Consider the following 9479-nt stretch of genomic DNA (forward strand, 5'->3'; position numbering starts at 1 on the left):
TAAATAGCCTACTAAATAGGCCAAGCCTAAAGGAATATATTAAATGGCCGACTAAATAGGCCAAGCCTAAAGGAATATATTAAATAGCCGACTAAATAGGCCAAGCCTAAAGGAATATATTAAATAGCCTCCTAAATAGGCCAAGCCTAAAGGAATATATTAAATAGCCGAATAAATAGGCCAAGCCTAAAGGAATACAGTGAGGGGAAAAAGTATTTGATCCCCTGCTGGTTTTGTACGTTTGCCCACTGACAAAGAAATCATCAGTCTATAATTTTAATGGTAGGTTTATTTGAACAGTGAGAGACAGAATAACAACAACAAAAATCCAGAAAAACGCATGTCAAAAATGTTATAAATTGATTTGCATTTTAATGAGGGAAATAAGTATTTGACCCCCTCTCAATCAGAAAGATTTCTGGCTCCCAGGTGTCTTTTATACAGGTAATGAGCTGAGATTAGGAGCACACTCTTAAATGGAGTGCTTCTAATCTCAGCTTGTTACCTGTATAAAAAACACCTGTCCACAGAAGCAATCAATCAATCAGATTCCAAACTCTCCACCAAGAGCTCTCCAAGGATGTCAGGAACAAGATTGTAGACCTACATAAGGCTGGAATGGGCTACAAGACCATCGCCAAGCAGCTTGGTGAGAAGGTGACAACAGTTGGTGCGATTATTCGCAAATGGAAGAAACACAAAAGAACTGTCAATCTCCCTCGGCCTGGGGCTCCATGCAAGATCTCACATTGTGGAGTTGCAATGATCATGAGAACGGTGAGGAATCAGCCCAGAACTACACGGGAGGTTCTTGTCAATGATCTCAAGGCAGCTGGGACCATAGTCACCAAGAAAACAATTGATAACACACTACGCCGTGAAGGACTGAAATCCTGCAGCGACCGCAAGGTCCCCCTGCTCAAGAAAGCACATATACAGGGCGGTCTGAAGTTTGCCAATGAACATCTGAATGATTCAGAGGAGAACTGGGTGAAAGTGTTGTGGTCAGATGAGACCAAAATCGAGCTCTTTGGCATCAACTTAACGCGCCGTGTTTAGAGGAGGAGGAATGCTGCATATGACCCCAAGAACACCATCCCCACCGGCAAACATGGAGGTGGAAACATTATGCTTTGGGGGTGTTTTTCTGCTAAGGGGACAGGACAACTTCACCACATCAAAGGGACGATGGACGATGGACGGGGCCATGTGCTGTCAAATCTTGGGTGAGAACCTCCTTCCCTCTGCCAGGGCATTGAAAATGGGTCGTGGATGGGTATTCCAGCATGACAATGACCCAAAACACACGGCCAAGGCAACAAAGGAGTGGCTCAAGAAGAAGAACATTAAGGTCCTGGAGTGGCCTAGCCAGTCTCCAGACCTTAATCCCATAGAAAATCTGTGGAGGGAGCTGAAGGTTTGAGTTGCCAAACGTCAGCCTCGAAACCTTAATGACTTGGAGAAGATCTGCAAAGAGGAGTGGGACAAAATCCCTCCTGAGATGTGTGCAAATCTGGTGGCCAACTACAAGAAACGTCTGACCTCTGTGATTGCCAACAAGGGTTTTGCCACCAAGTACTAAGTAATGTTTTGCAGAGGGGTCAAATACTTATTTCTCTCATTAAAATGCAAATCAATTTATAACATTTTTGACATGCCTTTTTCTGGATTTGTTTGTTGTTATTCTGTCTCTCACTGTTCAAATAAACCTACCCTTAAAATGATAGACTGATCATGTCTTTGTCAGTGGGCAAACGTACAAAATCAGCAGGGGATCAAATACTTTTTCCCCTCACTGTATATTAAATAGCCGACTAAATAGGCCAAGCCTAAACTAATACATTAAATAGCCTAAATAAACTAGTAAATTTCATAAATAAATGAAGAAGCTCAGGACTTGAAAATACGGGCAAACTTTTCCCCCTCCCTGTCCTCCCTGTCCTCGCTGTCCTCCCTGTCCTCGCTGTCCTCCCTGTCCACCCTGTCCTCGCTGTCCACCCTGTCCTCGCTGTCCATCCTGTCCTCGCTGTCCACCCTGTCCACCCCGTCCACCCCGTCCTCCCTGTCCACCCTGTCCTCCCTGTCCTCCCTGTCCACCCTGTCCTCCCTGTCCTCCCTGTCCTCCCTGTCCACCCTGTCCTCCCTGTCCACCCTGTCCTCGCTGTCCACCCTGTCCTCCCTGTCCACCCTGTCCTCCCCGTCCACCCCGTCCACCCTGTCCACCCCGTCCACCCTGTCCTCCCCGTCCTCCCTGTCCTCCCCGTCCTCCCCGTCCACCCCGTCCTCCCTGTCCACACTGTCCTCCCTGGACTCTCATTCAGTTTCTTCTTCCCATCAGTAAAGAAGGACTCCGTGTTTCAGAAACTCACTTTATATAGAGCGGCTATCACTCTTTCACACTGTGGTAAATAAAGCCAGTTTGATATTTATAATTATTTCTTTCTTTTTTTGAGAGGGAGAGAAACCAAAAGCCCACCTATTTTTCGAAAATCGTCAGTCCACATGTCAAGTTTAATTGCGCCATTGTATTTACCCAAGTTCTCTCTCAACTCGGGGACCACCCGCCACCCAAAAATGATTTTGCCTGATGCAGAACTCTAATGCCAGAGGAGAGACTCTCTCGGGACTGAAACATTCACACCGCCATTAATTTACGAAAATATAGTCAATTTGTGCAACAGTTTAGACTACCGATAGATCAGCGTTCTAACTCCCCCTTGTGACAGTGTGGTGCGGTGACCGACTGACGCAATTTACCACAATCTGCCACCATCTACCACAAACGGTCGCGGCATAAAGCTCAAAACTTTGAATTGAACCACTGCATCTCCATCTTCAGCCCTCTTCAGAACTCTTTAAGTTCTCTCACCTTCGTAGAGAAGCCAGCTCTCTCACACAGCCGTCCATCTCCACCTTCAGCCCTCTGGGTATTGTAGGGGGGTGGTGTTGTGCTGGTCTGTTTCAGCCCTCTGGGTACTGTAGGGGGGGTGGTGTTGTGCTGGTCTGGTCTGTTTCAGCCCTCTGGGTACTGTAGGGGGGTGGTGGTGTGCTGGTCTGTTTCAGCCCTCTGGGTACTGTGGGGTGGGGGTGGGGGGGGGGTTGTGCTGGTCTGTTTCAGCCCTCTGGGTACTGTAGGGGGGTGTTGTGCTGGTCTGTTTCAGCCCTCTGGGTACTGTAGGGGGGTGGTGGTGTGCTGGTCTGTTTCAGCCCTCTGGGTACTGTAGGGGGGTGTTGTGCTGGTCTGTTTCAGCCCTCTGGGTACTGTAGGGGGGGTGGTGTTGTGCTGGTCTGTTTCAGCCCTCTGGGTACTGTAGGGGGGTGGTGTTGTGCTGGTCTGTTTCAGCCCTCTGGGTACTGTAGGGGGGTGGTGTTGTGCTGGTCTGTTTCAGCCCTCTGGGTACTGTAGGGGGTGGTGTTGTGCTGGTCTGTTTCAGCCCTCTGGGTACTGTAGGGGGTGGTGTTGTGCTGGTCTGTTTCAGCCCTCTGGGTACTGTAGGGGGGGTGGTGTTGTGCTGGTCTGTTTCAGCCCTATGGGTACTGTAGGGGGGTGGTGTTGTGCTGGTCTGTTTCAGCCCTCTGGGTACTGTAGGAGGGGTGGTGTTGTGCCGGTCTGTTTCAGCCCTCTGGGTACTGTGGGGGGGTGTTGTGCTGGTCTGTTTCAGCCCTCTGGGTACTGTAGGAGGGGTGGTGTTGTGCTGGTCTGTTTCAGCCCTCTGGGTACTGTAGGGGGGTGTTGTGCTGGTCTGTTTCAGCCCTCTGGGTACTGTAGGGGGGTGGTGTTGTGCTGGTCTGTTTCAGCCCTCTGGGTACTGTAGGGGGTGGTGTTGTGCTGGTCTGTTTCAGCCCTCTGGGTACTGTAGGGGGTGGTGTTGTGCTGGTCTGTTTCAGCCCTCTGGGTACTGTAGGGGGGTGTTGTGCTGGTCTGTTTCAGCCCTCTGGGTACTGTAGGGGGGTGGTGTTGTGCTGGTCTGTTTCAGCCCTCTGGGTACTGTAGGGGGGTGGTGTTGTGCTGGTCTGTTTCAGCCCTCTGGGTACTGTAGGGGGATGGTGTTGTGCTGGTCTGTTTCAGCCCTCTGGGTACTGTAGGGGGTGGTGTTGTGCTGGTCTGTTTCAGCCCTCTGGGTACTGTAGGGGGTGCTGGTCTGTTTCAGCCCTCTGGGTACTGTAGGGGGTGGTGTTGTGCTTGTCTGTTTCAGCCCTCTGGGTACTGTAGGGGGGTGGTGTTGTGCTGGTCTGTTTCAGCCCTCTGGGTACTGTAGGGGGTGGTGTTGTGCTGGTCTGTTTCAGCCCTCTGGGTACTGTAGGGGGTGGTGTTGTGCTGGTCTGTTTCAGCCCTCTGGGTACTGTAGGGGGGTGGTGTTGTGCTGGTCTGTTTCAGCCCTATGGGTACTGTAGGGGGGTGGTGTTGTGCTGGTCTGTTTCAGCCCTCTGGGTACTGTAGGGGGGTGGTGTTGTGCTGGTCTGTTTCAGCCCTATGGGTACTGTAGGGGGGTGGTGTTGTGCTGGTCTGTTTCAGCCCTCTGGGTACTGTAGGGGGTGGTGTTGTGCTGGTCTGTTTCAGCCCTATGGGTACTGTAGGGGGGTGCTGGTCTGTTTCAGCCCTCTGGGTACTGTAGGGGGGTGTTGTGCTGGTCTGTTTCAGCCCTCTGGGTACTGTAGGGGGTGTTGTGCTGGTCTGTTTCAGCCCTCTGGGTACTGTAGGGGGTGGTGTTGTGCTGGTCTGTTTCAGCCCTCTGGGTACTGTAGGGGGGGGTGGTGTTGTGCTGGTCTGTTTCAGCCCTCTGGGTACTGTAGGGGGGTGGTGTTGTGCTGGTCTGTTTCAGCCCTCTGGGTACTGTAGGGGGGTGTGTTGTGCTGGTCTGTTTCAGCCCTATGGGTACTGTAGGGGGGTGTTGTGCTGGTCTGTTTCAGCCCTATGGGTACTGTAGGAGGGGTGGTGTTGTGCTGGTCTGTTTCAGCCCTCTGGGTACTGTAGGGGGTGGTGTTGTGCTGGTCTGTTTCAGCCCTCTGGGTACTGTAGGGGGTGGTGTTGTGCTGGTCTGTTTCAGCCCTCTGGGTACTGTAGGGGGGTGGTGTTGTGCTGGTCTGTTTCAGCCCTCTGGGTACTGTAGGGGGGTGTTGTGCTGGTCTGTTTCAGCCCTCTGGGTACTGTAGGGGGTGGTGTTGTGCTGGTCTGTTTCAGCCCTCTGGGTACTGTAGGGGGTGGTGTTGTGCTGGTCTGTTTCAGCCCTCTGGGTACTGTAGGGGGTGCTGGTCTGTTTCAGCCCTCTGGGTACTGTAGGGGGTGGTGTTGTGCTGGTCTGTTTCAGCCCTCTGGGTACTGTAGGGGGGTGGTGTTGTGCTGGTCTGTTTCAGCCCTCTGGGTACTGTAGGGGGGTGGTGTTGTGCTGGTCTGTTTCAGCCCTCTGGGTACTGTAGGGGGGTGGTGTTGTGCTGGTCTGTTTCAGCCCTCTGGGTACTGTAGGGGGTGGTGTTGTGCTGGTCTGTTTCAGCCCTATGGGTACTGTAGGAGGGGTGGTGTTGTGCTGGTCTGTTTCAGCCCTCTGGGTACTGTAGGGGGGTGTTGTGCTGGTCTGTTTCAGCCCTCTGGGTACTGTAGGGGGGTGGTGTTGTGCTGGTCTGTTTCAGCCCTCTGGGTACTGTAGGGGGGTGTTCTGCTGGTCTGTTTCAGCCCTATGGGTACTGTAGGGGGTGGTGTTGTGCTGGTCTGTTTCAGCCCTATGGGTACTGTAGGGGGGGTGTTGTGCTGGTCTGTTTCAGCCCTCTGGGTACTATAGGGGGTGTTGTGCTGGTCTGTTTCAGCCCTATGGGTACTGTAGGGGGTGGTGTTGTGCTGGTCTGTTTCAGCCCTCTGGGTACTATGGGGGGTGTTGTGCTGGTCTGTTTCAGCCCCATGGGTACTGTAGGGGGGTGTTGTGCTGGTCTGTTTCAGCCCTCTGGGTACTGTAGGGGGGGTGTGTTGTGCTGGTCTGTTTCAGCCCTATGGGTACTGTAGGGGGTGTTGTGCTGGTCTGTTTCAGCCCTCTGGGTACTGTAGGGGGTGTGTTGTGCTGGTCTGTTTCAGCCCTATGGGTACTGTAGGGGGGGGGGGGGGTGTTGTGCTGGTCTGTTTCAGCCCTATGGGTACTGTAGGAGGGGTGGTGTTGTGCTGGTCTGTTTCAGCCCTCTGGGTACTGTAGGGGGTGGTGTTGTGCTGGTCTGTTTCAGCCCTCTGGGTACTGTAGGGGGGGTGGTGTTGTGCTGGTCTGTTTCAGCCCTCTGGGTACTGTAGGGGGGTGGTGTTGTGCTGGTCTGTTTCAGCCCTCTGGGTACTGTAGGGGGTGTTGTGCTGGTCTGTTTCAGCCCTCTGGGTACTGTAGGGGGTGGTGTTGTGCTGGTCTGTTTCAGCCCTCTGGGTACTGTAGGGGGGTGGTGTTGTGCTGGTCTGTTTCAGCCCTCTGGGTACTGTAGGGGGTGCTGGTCTGTTTCAGCCCTCTGGGTACTGTAGGGGGGTGGTGTTGTGCTGGTCTGTTTCAGCCCTCTGGGTACTGTAGGGGGGTGGTGTTGTGCTGGTCTGTTTCAGCCCTCTGGGTACTGTAGGGGGGGTGGTGTTGTGCTGGTCTGTTTCAGCCCTCTGGGTACTGTAGGGGGGTGGTGTTGTGCTGGTCTGTTTCAGCCCTCTGGGTACTGTAGGGGGGTGGTGTTGTGCTGGTCTGTTTCAGCCCTATGGGTACTGTAGGAGGGGTGGTGTTGTGCTGGTCTGTTTCAGCCCTCTGGGTACTGTAGGGGGTGTTGTGCTGGTCTGTTTCAGCCCTATGGGTACTGTAGGGGGGTGGTGTTGTGCTGGTCTGTTTCAGCCCTATGGGTACTGTAGGGGGGTGTTGTGCTGGTCTGTTTCAGCCCTCTGGGTACTATAGGGGGTGTTGTGCTGGTCTGTTTCAGCCCCTATGGGTACTGTAGGGGGGTGGTGTTGTGCTGGTCTGTTTCAGCCCTCTGGGTACTATGGGGGGTGTTGTGCTGGTCTGTTTCAGCCCCTATGGGTACTGTAGGGGGGTGTTGTGCTGGTCTGTTTCAGCCCTCTGGGTACTGTAGGGGGGTGGTGTTGTGCTGGTCTGTTTCAGCCCTCTGGGTACTGTAGGGGGGTGGTGTTGTGCTGGTCTGTTTCAGCCCTCTGGGTACTGTAGGGGGGTGGTGTTGTGCTGGTCTGTTTCAGCCCTCTGGGTACTGTAGGGGGGGTGCTGGTCTGTTTCAGCCCTCTGGGTACTGTAGGGGGTGGTGTTGTGCTGGTCTGTTTCAGCCCTATGGGTACTGTAGGGGGTGTTGTGCTGGTCTGTTTCAGCCCTCTGGGTACTATAGGGGGGTGTTGTGCTGGTCTGTTTCAGCCCTATGGGTACTGTAGGGGGTGGTGTTGTGCTGGTCTGTTTCAGCCCTCTGGGTACTATGGGGGTGTTGTGCTGGTCTGTTTCAGCCCTATGGGTACTGTAGGGGGGGTGTTGTGCTGGTCTGTTTCAGCCCTCTGGGTACTGTAGGGGGGTGGTGTTGTGCTGGTCTGTTTCAGCCCTCTGGGTACTGTAGGGGGTGGTGTTGTGCTGGTCTGTTTCAGCCCTCTGGGTACTGTAGGGGGGTGTTGTTGTGCTGGTCTGTTTCAGCCCTCTGGGTACTGTAGGGGGGTGCTGGTCTGTTTCAGCCCTCTGGGTACTGTAGGGGGTGGTGTTGTGCTGGTCTGTTTCAGCCCTCTGGGTACTGTAGGGGGTGGTGTTGTGCTGGTCTGTTTCAGCCCTCTGGGTACTGTAGGGGGGGTGGTGTTGTGCTGGTCTGTTTCAGCCCTCTGGGTACTGTAGGGGGGTGGTGTTGTGCTGGTCTGTTTCAGTGTCTGTTCTGTCTGGAGTGTGTGGACCAGCTCTCTGAGCTCCACCATGTCTCTCTCCAGCTCTGTGAATGTATCCCTCTCAATGATGGAGGAGCAGTGCAGTAGTGGGACCTGGGTGTGTTCAGCGCTGGGGGGGGGTGACTATCCTCGTCTGCAGGACAGTTAGAAGAGGTGTGATCGGACTCGCTCGGGGTGGGGGAGTCATCACCAAGAGAAAGCTTCTCCTGCCGTGCTCTCTCTTTGATTCTGTAAAAGTAATGTTGTAAGTGTTTGAAGTTGCCCTGCAGCACCACTGTTCCATTTTGGTCCAGGTAGACTGAGGGTGTCTCCGTCTCAGGGTCCTTGTTTTCCAGTGTTCTGATGTTCCACCCTCCTCCAATACCCTCTCTCTTAAAAGAGGGATAGTGTGCTCTTATAGCAGTGTGCCATGCCCAGGGAGGGTCTGTGTGGAAGATTAAAATCAAATCAAATCAAATCAAATTTTATTGGTCACATGCGCCGAATACAACAAGTGCAGACATTACAGTGAAATGCTTACTTACAGCCCTTAACCAACAGTGCGTTTATTTTAAACAACAAAAAAAAAAAAAGTAAGAATAAAACAACAACAAAAAAAAGTGTTGAGAAAACAAAGAGCAGAAGTAAAATAAAGTGACAGTAGGGAGGCTATATATACAGGGGGGTAACGGTGCAGAGTCAATGTGCGGGGGCACCGGCTAGTTGAGGTAGTTGAGGTAATATGTACATGTGGGTAGAGTTAAAGTGACTATGCATAAATACTTAACAGAGTAGCAGCAGCGTAAAAGGATGGGGTGGGGGGGGCAGTGCAAATAGTCCGGGTAGCCATGATTAGCTGTTCAGGAGTCTTATGGCTTGTGGGTAGAAGCTGTTGAGAAGTCTTTTGGACCTAGACTTGGCACTCCGGAACCGCTTGCCGTGCGGTAGCAGAGAGAACAGTCTATGACTAGGGTGGCTGGAGTCTTTGACAATTTTGAGGGCCTTCCTCTGACACCGCCTGGTATAGAGGTCTTGGATGGCAGGGAGCTTTGCCCCAGTGATGTACTGGGCCGTACGCACTACCCTCTGTAGTGCCTTGCGGTCAGAGGCCAAGCAGTTGCCATACCAGGCGGTGATGCAACCAGTCAGGATGCTCTCGATGGTGCAGCTGTAGAATTTTTTGAGGATCTGAGGACCCATGCCAAATCTTTTAGTCTCCTGAGGGGGAATAGGCTTTGTCGTGCCCTCTTCACGACTGTCTTGGTGTGCTTGGACCATGATAGTTCGTTGGTGATGTGGACACCAAGGAACTTGAAGCTCTCAACCTGTTCCACTACAGCCCCGTCGATGAGAATGGGGGCGTGCTCAGTCCTCTTTTTTTTCCTGTAGTCCACAATCATCTCCTTTGTCTTGGTCACGTTGAGGGAGAGGTTGTTGTCCTGGCACCACACGGCCAGATCTCTGACCTCCTCCCTATAGGCTGTCTCATCGTTGTCGGTGATCAGGCCTACCACTGTTGTGTCGTCGGCAAACTTAATTAGGTTGCTTTCGTTACGTTTTTTGTAGCAGTCAGTAAAAAGTGTCTCTGGATTGTCCATGAGGAGCTTCTCTTTGTACTCTTTCCGTGCCTTGT

General features: G+C 52.8%; 1 pseudogene; it reads left to right on the top strand.

Annotated features, from left to right (window-relative positions):
* LOC121542056 overlaps positions 1-9479 on the top strand; it is a 205191-nt pseudogene that overhangs the window by 108302 nt on the left and 87410 nt on the right.

The sequence above is a fragment of the Coregonus clupeaformis genome, unplaced genomic scaffold (genome assembly GCF_020615455.1).
Source record: "Coregonus clupeaformis isolate EN_2021a unplaced genomic scaffold, ASM2061545v1 scaf0208, whole genome shotgun sequence".
Lineage (NCBI taxonomy): Eukaryota > Metazoa > Chordata > Actinopteri > Salmoniformes > Salmonidae > Coregonus > Coregonus clupeaformis.